Here is a 15,086-nt window from a genome sequence, read left to right on the forward strand (position 1 = left end):
AAAATAGGAAAAGAAATATATGTAGATTAATGACAAAAACTGGCATCTAAACTGTCTCAATTCTAATGTATTAATTCATCAGTTTTTCCTTTAGGTAAACAAATAAACTTCCTAGCGCTCCTAAAATGTATACAGTAGGAGCAAAGACTGCATCTCATAAAGTATCTCACATCTGTTACATTTGTGCTTTAAACATCTCTGACGTTGAAGTGGAAAAAAGGAAACTGCTGAAACAAGGTTTTTCCTATTTAAGGTGCTGGAGATTACCCAGTGTCAATGGAACAAATGCCAAATGGTCAGTCTGCTTTCTGTTTGACCCTGAGGACCATTTTACAAATGAAGTGCAAAAGCAGTGTGAATGTACTATGATTGTACAAAGGCATTTAAAGACTTAAGAAATTCTCCTCAATTCCCTCTGCTTTGCCGTAGTCAGTTTTTTGGCAAAAAAAGAAAATGTGTTACAGTATAAATCTCTTCCTTATTGGTGTTTTTACAGCACTCTGCTCAGCATGCAGGGTATAAACACCCCAGACCTACTGCTCTTCATCAGATATTGGTTTATAGCTGCTCTTATAGGGAATAAGGAATTAGCTCCGCAATTTCTTAGTGTTTAGTTATTCAGTCAAATTCTAGTAATAACAAAACAAAAGTAATAACAAACAAATATAAAGGAATAGTATGCTTAGTACTTTGGCTTTAACACACCTTGCAGAGGAAATGACAGTGCTGGTCACAGTTCAGTGCTGTCACATCCCCCCAAAAGAATCACCAAAACACAGATGCAGATATGAAACAGTAAGTAAGTGCAAGTCAGTATCAGTTGCAGTGAAGAAGTGAAACAGGGAGGAGGGAATAAAAAATGAGACCAGGCGCTCTGTGCCCCGGACTCAGCTGGGTTGGGATGCCGATAGGAGGAGTAGAAGACAGTGCAGGGAAAAAAAGGAGTAATGGAAGACATGGAAGCAGGAAGAGAACTACTGCATAGCAGGTAACGGCCTGGCAAGTTTGAGATTGGAACTCTATGGTGGGCACCAGAAAACTGTGGTGACCTGGAAGACTATCCTGACATGTAATACAGAGGTGAGGTGCTGCCTGCTTAAGTTTACAAGGTGAAATGTATTCTGAGCAGACCCTCCAATAGCGAAGTAAAGTTATATGCAGCTACATAAGCAGCAGAAAGAGTTGAGGGCTGACATTGACTAGTTGGATGTCATCTAAAAAAGGGGTGAATGGGCTGCGTGGGTGTCAGTGGGAGGGGAATCCGTTGCTGTAGCTGCCTAGGCCTAAGCACTATTAATTGGAAAATAAATTGGAATCCTGGATCTGGTACAGACTGATGTCATGCACTTGTACTTGTGGGGCAGAGTCAACAACTGGGGACTCCAGAACAGGATAGGATAAAGAAGAACAGGGGAGAGGGGAAGAGGAAACAACTCCTACTGTATACTGTGGGTTGGAGCCATAGATTTGGCAGGTTGGACCCTCAAGGAGAAACTAAGAGAGAAGAGGGTGGAGAAAGCAAGACAGAGTTGATGCATTAGGAAGAGAGAGTTTCTGGAGGGCTTACTGACATCAGGAGACCCCAAAGAAAAAACACAGAGGGTATGGTGTACATGGCCACTTTTTTTTAGTAGAGGGTTGAGGCTGATGAGGCGAGAGAATAAACTCCAATGAATGTGATGAAAGTAGGATCCCAGCAATGGTGAATGAGAAATCCGTCCCTTGCATATTATGCCAAAAACTACTTTGATACTTGTAACAATCTGAACTACAGTATGTATTGTCCAGTATGTACGTTTGAAATGAAAGTTCACTTGCAAAAGCAAAATGCACAAGCACAAGGAAGGAAGAAATATGCATTGAAGTGCAAAGTATTATATCAACAGCTGGTATCCACACAATTAAATTTGAAGGTGAATTGGAAACCTCAGTTTAATATTGTGTCTAATTGATTAATGAACATAAAATTAAAAAAAAGTAACTGTGAGAGGAGAAAATACATCATGGAAAATGCTGTTACAGAGGCATGGAGAGCTCATACAGTATGTCATAGAGATATTTTTATATTTGGGGTATGATGAACCTGACAGGTGAATTTAAATGACCTGACTAATCTAATGTCAGTACGTAACCACATAAATGTATAGTCAGTCTAATTAGACTAATTTAAAGAACAATTAAGTGACCAATGCCCAAAAGTTATCAATTTTATGCTAATTAGAGGTCAAATGCTAATCTTGCACTTGCACTGCTCTCTTATGCATACATATCTCAACTGGTGAACATTCTTTTTGTGCATATCTTTTGTCACACACAGATTTCCATTCCACCTTCAGGCTTGCAGCAGCCTTCCCAGTTCATTCTTTGCAAGCAAGGAGTGAAGGCTTTTCAGCTTTGAATTTATGACCAAGGCTATCATTTCCGAGTTAATGTCACTAGAACACTAGAAACAAGGTACCCATTTATATTCATTGTCTCCATTTGTTAATTTTTTTAAATAAACAATTTAAAGATTTTTAAAGTAAAATATGCATTTATATGTATTGAAAGGATAAACTCTTCCACAAATTAAATTTTTAAAATAATTTTTAAGAAGTTGAATTTAAATTGAAACCTTTATTAACACAATACATGAAATACAATAATGGGATAAGTGCTTACTTGATATTAATGGCAACTTGTGAAAAACTTCATACCCAGATCATAATTTAATTATTACATCTTGTCCATGTAATAATTAAATTATTACATATTAGACAGTTCTGTAATAGAATATTGACATTTTCTTTAAGATTTTTCTTGTACAAACTGTCACAAGTTAATATTTGTGACTTTCTTTCTAATCTAAAATGAGCTTCTTTGAGTCACAGTGTATCTTTTTTGAAAGCCAGAGTTTGCCAGCATAATGTTTTGTCTACAGTACTGTATATCTACTTGTATATCTGTATGTTTTTGTTTTTTTAAATAAACATTTGATAAGTAAAAGTTTTATTCTACTGTGTAATTAATACAATGTTTCAAGGAGAAATAAAAACTCACTAAAAGTGACATGAAGGATTTGAGGGGTGCCTACAATATCAGTTATAAATATTAACCTTCATAAAAGGTCTAAAAGGTGAAATGAAGTGGAACAGTTTAATGGTGAATTGTTTTTTCTGTATTCATGTGTCCTCATGTGTTTTACTGTTTTACAAGTTCACAAAGATACCGTTTATTGTCAAAGGATTTTAAATATGTGAATGCAGGTGGTTTGACTTTTAAAGCTGAACGTCAGAAAATAAAACTGTATTTTTTTTTTTGCATTCTGTTTTTTGCATCCTGTGCTTCATGGTGGAGTGTGGATGTTTTAATTGCAACTACATATCAAATTGCTTACAATGACATGTTGTGTAGGGACTTCTGTCTGGGCTTTGAGGCACATGTGGGAGAAATAAATGCTGTTTTATTGAAAAAAAATGATGTTACACATATGCAGAAGGTGAATACTTTTAATTATGGAGTCACATCAAAGCTAGACAGCACTTGTAGATCTAAAAATCTCCTGCCTCACCTCTGTTGTCTAGTGTACTGCTGCTAACCCTTTCTTTATACAGTGTGCTTTATTGGCATTGTAGTAAACTTGTGGAGCTTTGGAGTGTTTCTTACTACATACTTGTACAGTAAGTCTTGTGCTACTGTTACTTATTAAGCTTTAGTTCTAAATTATATTTATGCATTTGTGTAGTTCAGGTGGGTAGCTACGTCAGCATGCGTAGGCTGCAAAGGAACAAGTAATAGGTTTATTCCATGCTGAAAAGAGAAGAAATTTGTGATTTAATTGAATGCACAATGATTTTTTCATATTTTTCAGTTTATAAGTTACTCTGGATAAAGAATCAGAGATAATCAGAAATAAATTATTAATATCATTTAAATGGTAATATTATTAGGAATGATTGCATTTTCTGATGTTACAGGGGACAATGTTCCCCTACTGATGAGCTGCAGATGGTGCCTGAGTTTGAGTCGAGTATTTTTTCATAGCAGACAGAAGACACCTGTCTGCTCATCGATCTGACTGACAAATGGCAGTTGACATGTCCCGAGGGTTTGCCAGTCATTAGTTATTGTTATTTATAGATATTGAATATTTTCACAAAACATACATTCTTCTTTCATGATTTTAAATTAAGTAAAGAAAAAATACAACAACTCTTCAATCATTTTCTTTTTTCCTCCTCTTGGGCAGTGAGGCATCATGTAAATCTTTATGCATCACTGCAGTTGTGTCTAATGTGACTTTTGGAGCTTATTCATTTGTTTTTACATAGCACACTTACACTGTTTATTAACATTTTCAGCAGGAAAGCAAATGAATATTAATTTTAAATATTCTAATAAAAAGACATTTAGTATGTCTTAAAAAAGAACTTACATATTTAACCAAAAATACTTAAGCAATCTTTAGAATGAAATTTCTTCTTTAAAGGTTTCGTTTTCTTGACCATATCACAAACAGTATCGGCAACAGATAAGAAAAAAAAAGGTGTGTGTGTTAAAAGTGATTATGCCCTATTGCATTTAGAAAACCCTATTTTAAAACTGCTAATAAACATTATCTGGTTTACCTCCAGGGCCATGTAGTTAGTGCACCCCCCTAAGTAAACTAGATAGTTGGGTAATATGCGATCTCTGTAAATCAAGCTCTAAGGATTTAGAATAGAACAGATGTTTTAACTTTGTAATCAAATTTAAAATAGACAGGGAGTGTGCATGCCACTTGTTGGGAATGAGCGTAGCTACTGCTGCATCTTTTCAACCCATATTTATCAGCCCCTGTTCTTGGGGACTTGCACTGCTGCCTGAAGCAAAGCTAACCAGTCCCAGCAATGACCTTACAGACAAAGCCAGAGATGTATAGTTATAATGAGTGAATTCAATTGCAATTCAATTCAAAACATGCATAATACTTCAACGATGTGGCAGACAAGGCTAAGACAATCAAACAGGCCATAGCAAGGTATGAAGGACAATGCAGCATTTATATTAATTCCTGTGTAAGTAAAAATCAAGCCACAAAAGCAAGTTACAAAACTGTACAGTATATGTTGTGAAACACAGACAGCCATTTACAGTTGGGGAATATACTGTATAGAAGAGGTTTTTCTTAGTCGTTTGGATGTTTAATGGTTTGCCCAACAAAGACATGATTATTTCTAGAATTAAGAACTTACTTTTGTCTACTAGACTGGTGGATAAATGGATACAGATGTAGCCATCTAGAATGCACTTCAAAATTCATGCCAGAGGAAAGCACACTGTGGTTTATTATAGTTCTGCTCAGTGCGCTGCTTTCAGCTCTTCACTGCTCAAAACAGATCGATAGGTGGCACTTGTATTGCATTAGATGTAATTGAAATGGTAGTTTCATTTAATATATTTTTTTTATTAGTCTAGTAATCAGAGTTCTTGAAAATATAACATATTTTATATGTTACAGTACATAAACATAGGTTACATAGCCTAGCTACCTTTTTAAAATATAATGTACCTGTACACATTTTGTTTCTGAAATGGGGATCTTATTGAATTGAGCCTGGATCCATTAGATTGAAAGCTCTCGCATTAGTCCACTATGTATGGTACTTCAAAGTGCAGTACTGTGGCATTCATGTACTGGATTCTTTAAATCCATTTTTTATGGAATCAAGGACCTAAAATAAATTTTGGTAGCAGAAAATAAACCAAAATATAATAGCATTTTGCAACATTATTAACATTTTTAATTTATGAATATTAAGATATTTATATTGTTGATAGTGGTAGTAGAAAATTAAAAAGATACAAAATTGTATTCCACCTTCTTTATAAACATTTTCTACATCAAATTATTTAACGTGGTCATTATTCAATAAAATATATACAGTATGATTGAACATATGTTATATGAGTACTTATAAACCACCAAGGCTGGGCAGGACCTGCAGGACCCAGGGAGGTGCAGTTTCTGCAGTTAGTGGAAGGACTGGACCATCTAAATTTATATTGTATGGTTAATTTTTTAGAAGCTGAAAAAATGAAAAATAAAATTTCTTGACAAAATGTTATGGTGGCACAAAACACAACTACAGCTGTGTAGTTTTTTTGAGGTTTCAGATTAAATAGATGTTAATCATTTAATAATGTTAATCACACACCTGAAGAAGGTTCCACAGCCAAAACATTGTGTTTTCTTTCTTCTATTTTCAGCATGGAATAAACCTATACTTGTTCCTCTGCAGCCTAGGCATGCTGACGCAGCTACCCACCTGATGTTAATCTGTTTCTTTTTAGATAAAAAACAAACTTAAAAATGGGTCAAGAGACTCATGAAGTGTTGTATATCCATGAATTGTTTTTACCGTAAGTGGCCCAAACACATTTCTAAATACTTTTTTCATTCATAATAGTAAATAACACAACTAGATTTTCTCTTTAAGCTGCACAAAGTGCTTTTTCAATATATTTGAAACCATGTTATTATAAAACAAAAAGCTATTATTAAATAATATTGTTTTGGTAAACAACTTTTCAAATGTTACAAAATGTATTGCAATTGTAGAATCAGCAGTTTGAGAAGAGAGCATTTGCATTCATCTTCCTGCCCCAGCTCAAAACATTGCCAGCAGATGCCAAAAATCTGGTTTTGAATTACATGAGAGGTGTCTTTATCATGTAAATCAACTTGGAAACCAGTTATTTTGATGGCCCATTGTCTTTTTGTCCTTAGAAGTATCCCCTGCTGTCAGGGCATTCTGATATTTGAATGTATGTGCTATCAAGTTTTTTCAATCTAAGATATTAGAGGCAATAAATGCTTTATAAATATTTTTCTGTGTGGATTTGCATGGAGAGAATGTAATGAAACATAGCCTAAATCAACACAGCAGCTGGATATTTTTTTCCATTGCGAAAATGCTAAGACTCTACCTGTTTAGTAATACTGACACCCAACCACATCAGAGGTACAACACACATGTATGACTCGCAATATAAGATGCTAAACAGTAAAATCACGATTATATTTGCCTTGTATTAACACTTACAAACAAAAATTCTAAAACAAATTTGAAATCTTTTAAACCAGAAGTTAACCTTTTGTATCTCACATCTGACTGTGAAATAAGGGTGTGTCCAGTGGGAGTTGTGTTTAGACTACTGAGGGTGTATACTGTAGATTCAGTGAGCAACGGACTTTCTCTTTAAGGAACAGAAACCACACTTTTGCCAGAATGCCACAATATTTATGATAAAATGTTTTTGGTTAATAATATTCTGTGTTTTGTTGTGTTTCTTTATAATGTTGTGTGTTCTCATCCCACATTTTTATTCATATTGTTTTTTAAACACTTACACTTTGTTTAGTTTCACTTCCTCTCCGTCAGTAATCTTAATTATTTGTTGTTTAGATATCATGTTTACATGCATTATATCATGTTTCTTTGCAGTGTAATGGAAAATGAAACTTTCTATCAAATAAACCCATCAGTTTTTAATTTAGCTCGTGGCAGTAAATGCTTGAACTAAGAACTAAGCATTTTGAATGACTTTTGATGCTTAAAATGTTTTGGAAGAAAGTGGAATACTGGTGTGTATTTTTTTAACTACCAAATACCAGCCACATACAGTATACATAATATGTTTATGTTTCTAAATTAACATCATTTATGAGCATTCTCCGGGAAACTATTATAGGCATGGTGAATCGGAGATTTTCAAAACTTACTTTGTATGATCGGAAATGAATACGTGATCGAATCAACGAAATGCTTCGAAGAGGCACTCTTTTCCTCTGGTTTAACAGACTGTGCAGCAACAAAACAATCCGTTTAAACAAGAGAGTGTGGTGTTACTTTTTGTCAATAAAAAAATAATTGTGATGCACGTTGTGATGCGCCACGCCTACCGCATTTTTACGCAGCGTAACTAAAGTGTACTCTTAAGGCAACAATTCCAACTTTATTCCACCCATGACACACTTTGTAAAAATTCTTAAATCTCACTGCAGTTCACTTTCTCAGAAGCCAAAATCATAAAAATAATTTACTGTATATGCCCCATTCATGATGTGATTAAGAAATCCCGACATTCTAAATACCCTTTTGATGGTTTAATTAAGTGCTCTGGATTTTAATAACTATTTTTTGGCTTTTTTGTGGTATTTTACATTTATTAACATGTACATTTACATTTTTTTTACATGTACACTTGACCTTAACTGATAGCACACCAATCTGCCACCTGGCAGTGTTACAGAGTAGGTCAGCCCTGTATTTAATAATTGGGGAAAAATAAAAATGAGGTACCACACACCTCTATGTACACCGAGGCCGAACTACTGACATCTCATGCATTCTACATGGCTGGAATGTGTCAGTGAAATGGCTGGAAAAAAGTTAACAAACGGCAGACAATGGTGCTAAAAGATGTACAGTAAACGTATTTGGTGTTGAGCTTGATGAGTGTGTGGATATAAACAACATACTTTGATTAGCAATTTTTGTGAGATACTGTTACTCAAATGAAATTCTCTAAAACCAATGCATGGGACAACTACAAGGGAAAATATAGCTAAGACATTTATTAATAATTTTGAGGAAAGAAGAATTGACATCAAGAAAATATTTTCTATCACTACTGAAAATGCCCTTGCTATGGTTGGAAAACAGAAGATTAAATTTACCCTATGCAGAATTTTCATCAGGGAAATCATTGTGTCAAGATTTCAAATTATGAATTGAATAATGTGATGACTGCAGTGGTGAAAAAACTGAATGTTCCTGTTGCTGGATCTGCCTTGATGCACAAGCAGTCTGAAACTGCTTCAGGAGATGGACAGTCTGTGCAAAGACATTTGTTTTCACAACAAGTCTCACTGGAAAGATGAGACCAGTAATGACACAGGAATCTGTTTCAGACTCATTACTGTTTCTTATTCATATACAAGTGTAGACTCTCGTATAATTCACAAACCAGTCAAATTTGCAAACACAGAAACACTGGCAAGAAAATTACAAAAAGACTTTAGACAAAATCCTGGACTGGAGTGTCACTTGGCAAATGAAATTCAGCATTGATAAGTACAAAGTGATTCACACACCAGTAGTAGGAATATACACTATGGATATTACATAGTGTTTTCATTCAAATTACAATTACAATTAAAGGGATATGGGTGTTTATGTTAAATTCTTCTACGCCCATATCAACACAATGTGAGTAAGCAGTAAAAAAAAAATTAAAAATACAGGTAAAGCTCAAGCTCTACGATACACAATATTAAGACCTCATCTATTCAGTTCTGGTCACCATAACACAGAAAATATATTACAGAATGAAAAAGATTTCAAACAAGAGAAGCAAGAACTGTTTGGGGTTTTAGGGAATGTCATATATGGACAGTTTGAGGGAAATCTCTTCAGTCTGGAATACTGCAGAAGAGATGAATTGGAGATTTCATCCACGTATATAAAATCAAAAGTGTACAGATACGTTCAATCCAGGGGACTGTTACACACTCAGTAGTGAGATAAAGAGACCGGATCACAATTGTTAAATTAATTAATTGAAGACAGACTTCCTTATTCAAAGTGTAATCGGTGTCTGGAACAGGCTTTCCAGCCAGGTGGTTGAGACCCAAACTCTCGGCACCATTAAGCATGAAATTTTAGATCCATAAAAACAAGTGTATAAAGGTATAGCGGCAAGGCTTATTAAAAATACAGGAATTAAGTTTGCTACTCCCTTGCAAGTCCCTCTCTCCCTCATCTCAGTGGTGCTGACTACAGAGAGGCCATTCCATTTGGTTCACATTTAAGGTGTTTTTCTAGCTGATAGAGTTTCCTGATAAGGAACAGCTCCCAAGACTGAGATTCACCAGCCACCCTAATAAATCGTCATCTCTGGCACCTTACTGTCTGGGAGATTCCATGGGAGAGTCTCATCCAAGGGTTTACAACTCTAAGGTCAGAATGCATTGTTACTCATCCTCCACCTTGATCAGCCAATCAGGAACTGGTAGGGCAGGGTAACCCCACGTGGATCTCGAATGCCAGCGAAACTTGAAACCGCAAAAAATGAACGACCGTAGTTCCTCCAGATAAAACAGGCAGCACAAGGCCCAGAAGGATGTTCTCAGACTCAGTTCAGACAATCACGTGAAGACCAGTGTGTCCGAGTGCCAGGACTTTACTTTGTTCTAAGAGTCAAGAACGGAGGTCGCCCGCACGTAACCAAAGGATCCGTCTGAGGTTAGCCCAACAGCAGCCTCGTGAACTGCAGGTACCCCACTGCAAATGCTCGCCTGATCAACGAGTGAACTACGGTCGGAACTGTCGACAGCTGAATCTCAGTATTTAGGACTAGCGCTACATCGGGAACGAAACTGGTCTTCTTCCAGTCTAAAGAGTGTGACTTGCTTGGACCCGCAATCACTTTCCATGTGCACAATCTCTGCTAGTTAAGCCAGTAGTGACTAGCCGGTCTTCAGAAAGCCCACTGCCAGTGTGTCGCAGCAGGAATCTCTCCCTCCTTCTCCCCCACCTGAAGCCGAACCAGGACTGCCTGGGCCAGAGGACACCGATTGGATGCAGCAACAGCCTGTCGCTGTTCCCTTGTGTCCGCTGGAGATCTGAATCCACACAGATTGGATAAGTATTCAGCATTCTGCATTACAGCTTCAGAATTCAATTGTTACCTCAACCTGAGTTGATATCAATTTAATTCCTATGAGTGCTGTACTTGCCTTTGAGTATCTAGTGTTGGAGTTGTAATCAAAGTTCTTTTACGAAACGGTATAAATGAATGGTATACTGAATGTATGTCCCTCTTGGTTTGTAACTCTTCGTTATTGAATACAGTATATACCTTTTTATTCTGCTAACCCTCACTCTTAAGATCTATTATGTTTATATGCACATTTTATGTATTAATAAATGTATTGTCGTGTATTAGTATCCGTGTGTGTGCGGTGCTGAGTTGTCCGACAGTTATCCGGCAAGGTCGGTTTTCTAATAGCCATCAAAGAATCATTTTGTGACTTACTGCTACAATTAATAATTGTCCCAGTAAATGCACAAAACCCCTACAAAGGTATAGAATAAAGTTTGAAAACTTGAACAACAAAAGATAACAAACAAAATTAGAAGCCAGATAGCTTCTAATAATTCTCTTCTGATCATGATGAACTACTTTGGTCATAAAGACCTCCAGGCAACTTGATTGCCTCTAATAGAGTGCTTATAGAAAGTGTACATGCCCTTTCGACACCCTGAAATCAAGACTGTTATGCCACAGCCTCAGGTAACACGGCCGTGGCAAATCACAAGCTGGGCTCCAAGGATTTCAGAGAAGCCTCGCGAGATTTCATAAAGGCTCGGTGGGAGTGAGCTTTAAATGAGTGGTTGGAGAAAATGATGCACACTGATTAGAAGGTTGAGAGGAGATGAGTGAATGAAGGATTCTTATCCAGCAGGAAGAAAACTGTGTTAACTGCATTGGAGAGGCTGGAGACCAGCACCTTGGCAGGAATGAAAAAGAGCTGTCACTAAAAGAATAAGGGGCTCCTAGCGGAAAAAGACTGCCAGGTAGTGGCAGTGGAGAAGGCAAGGGAGTAGAAGCCTTGGAGCAAGACAAAAAAGGGGGAAAACATTTGAGCCTGCAGATAATGCAGCAAGGACAGTGTTGATCTTGTGCTCTAAGATTTAGAAAAAAGGCATTTGTTAGGGTGAGTGTAAAGTGAAAGTGCAAGCTAGCACTGATAGCTCTAGCTCAATGACGGAACACTGAATAAATGGGGAAAAATGCCTCAAAAAGCTAAGTAGCTTCCACCTTTGTTCAATTGTAACGATTCTGATGATTAATGTGTTACTTTGGATAGGGTGCGTTGACTGTTCATAGGTACTGTATTTATGAGCAAATCAGTGAGATGGGCCAAAAACTTACAAAATGGTTTCGTCTTTAATTTTTCATCTTTTTTACTAATATGGATATACTGTAACAGCTTTAACAGCTGTTTGAAAAATAATATAAACATAAACAATAATAAAAGAGAACCCAAATGGGGACCAAAGTCAGATAAATGTGCTCATGGTCATTCAAATAATAGTTTTTGCAAAATCTACACATAAGAAATGTGGCACAACTCAGCAACTCAACAAGCAATTAATTTATTTTTTTAATAATATTTCCAAGGCAGTGACCTTAGAAATATAGTTACTGAGTCTGCTCCAGTTAAGCCAACTCAGTTTTCAATTCAATAATTTTGACAAATTTCCAATTTCAATAATTGTAAGACAAATAGAGTTTAATTATCTTTAATAAAACCTTTGACTGTAAACACAGAATATAACAGTTGTCAGCTGAAAATGGCTAAAATGAAGACATTCTTATTAAAAAAAAAAATATTGTCCCTTCTGGCAGCAGTGTAGTTTTAAAATGCCAGTGGGGGTGAAGAAATTGTCACAGTGTTCTGATATGCTTAGTGTCTTAGTATTGTGTGCCACAAAAAAAAAAAGAGATTGGGAGGCAAACTGTAGTTAATTCTGGAGTATGATTTATGTCTGTCTAAAAAAAGTCTTCTTTGGCTGAAGCGTTAAACACATACCATTTATCTATCCCTCCCAGATCAGATATAAAATTTCTTAATATTGCAGATGCCTGAGACTGAACATTCGTCTCTTTCAATTTTGATCTATTGACTATGTGACTCATGACAGTTTTCATATTTGCACCTAGAATAATATCAAAGTCACCAAGTCCAACAGATATTTGGACAGGAGGTTAAAAAAGTCTTGCTCAATGGGAGCATTAACCTGAAACAAAAGTATTATTTTTCCTGAAATATTAATTTTCAAATATGTCATATACCCTAGTTTATCACCTTCTGGCCCTTATATAGAAATTCAGTCATTCAATGCAGTACAATTAAATACTTTTATACTTTTGTTCTCTGCAGAAGAAGAGTTTTATGAGTATCAAAATATTCTAAAGTCTGGTTGATCCAAATGAATTTACTTTATTGTGGCAGTATGAGAGTGCAGCATATTCAGGTAATATGGATGCTCTTGTCTAAATTATATCCCCCAGAAAGCTGTGGGGAACAGCTCGCTTTTCTCACTCACTTGAACAACAATTGGTTGTATGAGAATTTAAAAATGGGAAGTGGAGGCCAGAGGAGGATTAAATCTACTTTCTGGCAACAGAGGTCAGATTCTCTGTGATGTAAATTCACCAGAGGGAAGAAAATAGAAGGAAGCAACCAATCACCTCACAGACTGACTGACCAACCGAACAAATGAGTTTAAGTGAAGTCGCAAAGAGAACCTTAGTTTTAGGTATAGTCTCAGAGAATCGTTAGTCTCTGAGAGAGATGTACTGTGTATGAGAATTATTTGGGAAGCCCAGCAGGTTCTGAATATAGATAATGAGGGAATTCTGAAGAAGTTAATTAGTAGCTCAAAGAATATTTTAGACTTTTGTTTTGTATGATTTAGTTTTTGGTCTATTTTGCTATTTTGTTTGAGTTATAAATAAAACAGTGGGTTCGCATTATCTTATGGCTGTTGGTGTTTCTGTTTTACCTGAACCTGCCTATCAACCTCCCTGTTTATGACAGCCTGCTCCAGACTGTGTCTCAGGCAGTATCAACTGTATATTTCTCCATCGCTGAGACAGCAAACACAATTGTTAAGAGAATTCTGCCTGCGTATGTTCCACAATGAAGTAGATACATTAATCACAAGTGTCAAACACCAAATAGAGCAAGCAAGTGAATGGCGACTAAAATAAACAAATACACAGCAGTTGCAAAAGTGTGAAGAGGCAGAATAACACAGGTGAACTTCTTAATCTTGCTCTTTATCAGAGTGAAAATGTACTTCCAACTACCACTGTCCGAAATGACTACCAAATAATCCCCCCCTCGACAAAGATATTTCCCAAGGGAACCTTTGTTGGGAGCCCCTTTTCCCCACCCCTTGTTGCATCTGTGACAATAACACCACTATAATAATAATAATAATTGCTTTCACTTATATAGCGCTTTTCTTGACAAAGCACTTTACAGGTAATGGGGACTCCCCTCCACCACCACGAATTTCTAGCACCACCACCAGAATCGAAAACTCCAGTAAAAGGTTAAGAGCCAAAAATGAAAAAAACAAGAATAAAAAAGTGAGAAAAATATATATTTCATGGATTTGTTTTCTACTAATATAACACATTTAAAACTGAGAACAAGAGGAACTTCATTAATCAAAGGGCTGTGAGAGTGTGGAACAAGCAGCCCAGCCATGTTGTTGAAGCTGACTCCCTGGCTTCTTTTTGAGAAACAGCTGGATGAGATCCTGAAACCAATTTACTACTAAATAGAAAAAAATGCCAGATGAACTGAATGGCCTCTTTTAATTTATAACTGTTCTTATGTTCTTATGTAGGATGAAGGCAATAAAATATAACTCCTCTTCATTGTAGCAAAGACACCTCCAAATTTTCCAAATTAGGTGTCTGATTTTTCTGCCCATTGCTCTCCTGAGATGTAGTTTAATGTATTTAATAGGTTTTGGAAGTGTTGCTGTCTAGGCATTGAAGTTCTCTACAGTTGCCCTTGAATCTGAGAAATTCTGTCTTAGTGTTTTCCTGCTTGAAGTTGGGGATAGAGCCTCTTCAGTGCCTCCAACATACAGACCCCCCCCAAAATAAAATTAAATAAGCGGGTGGGGGAGACATGAGCCTATAGCATGAGCTTCAGTGTTATTCTGCTAAGCCTGAATGTTAATCACGTGACTGCATTATGCTATTCCTAAGGAACTCCAATGGTTGTGAAAGTATGTACTGTAGTTCTGCTTTTGTCTATATACTGTATGCTGAATTGTCAACATATGTTATGTTGCAAGGCATAACTGCCATAACTGCCTAGCAGAGTTGCTAAAACAATGAGGAACTTGCTTGACGGCTTCTTCATGTGCACAGCCAATGTCAAATCCCTTTTATGGACAAGTTTTACAGACCTTACTGCATAAAAAGACCACTCTTTGTAATACTTCTTTGAGTCTGGCCTGTAAGAGCTA

At 36.4% G+C, this 15,086-nt stretch overlaps 1 protein-coding gene across 1 annotated transcript in view; it reads right to left on the bottom strand.

Annotated features, from left to right (window-relative positions):
• The window catches only part of cfap20dc (CFAP20 domain containing), a 163,118-nt gene that overhangs the window by 646 nt on the left and 147,386 nt on the right, over positions 1–15,086 (bottom strand). The gene's annotated exons all lie outside the window — the stretch shown is intronic.

The sequence above is a fragment of the Lepisosteus platostomus genome, chromosome 6 (genome assembly GCF_059453375.1).
Source record: "Lepisosteus platostomus isolate fLepPlt1 chromosome 6, fLepPlt1.hap1, whole genome shotgun sequence".
Classification (NCBI taxonomy): domain Eukaryota; kingdom Metazoa; phylum Chordata; class Actinopteri; order Semionotiformes; family Lepisosteidae; genus Lepisosteus; species Lepisosteus platostomus.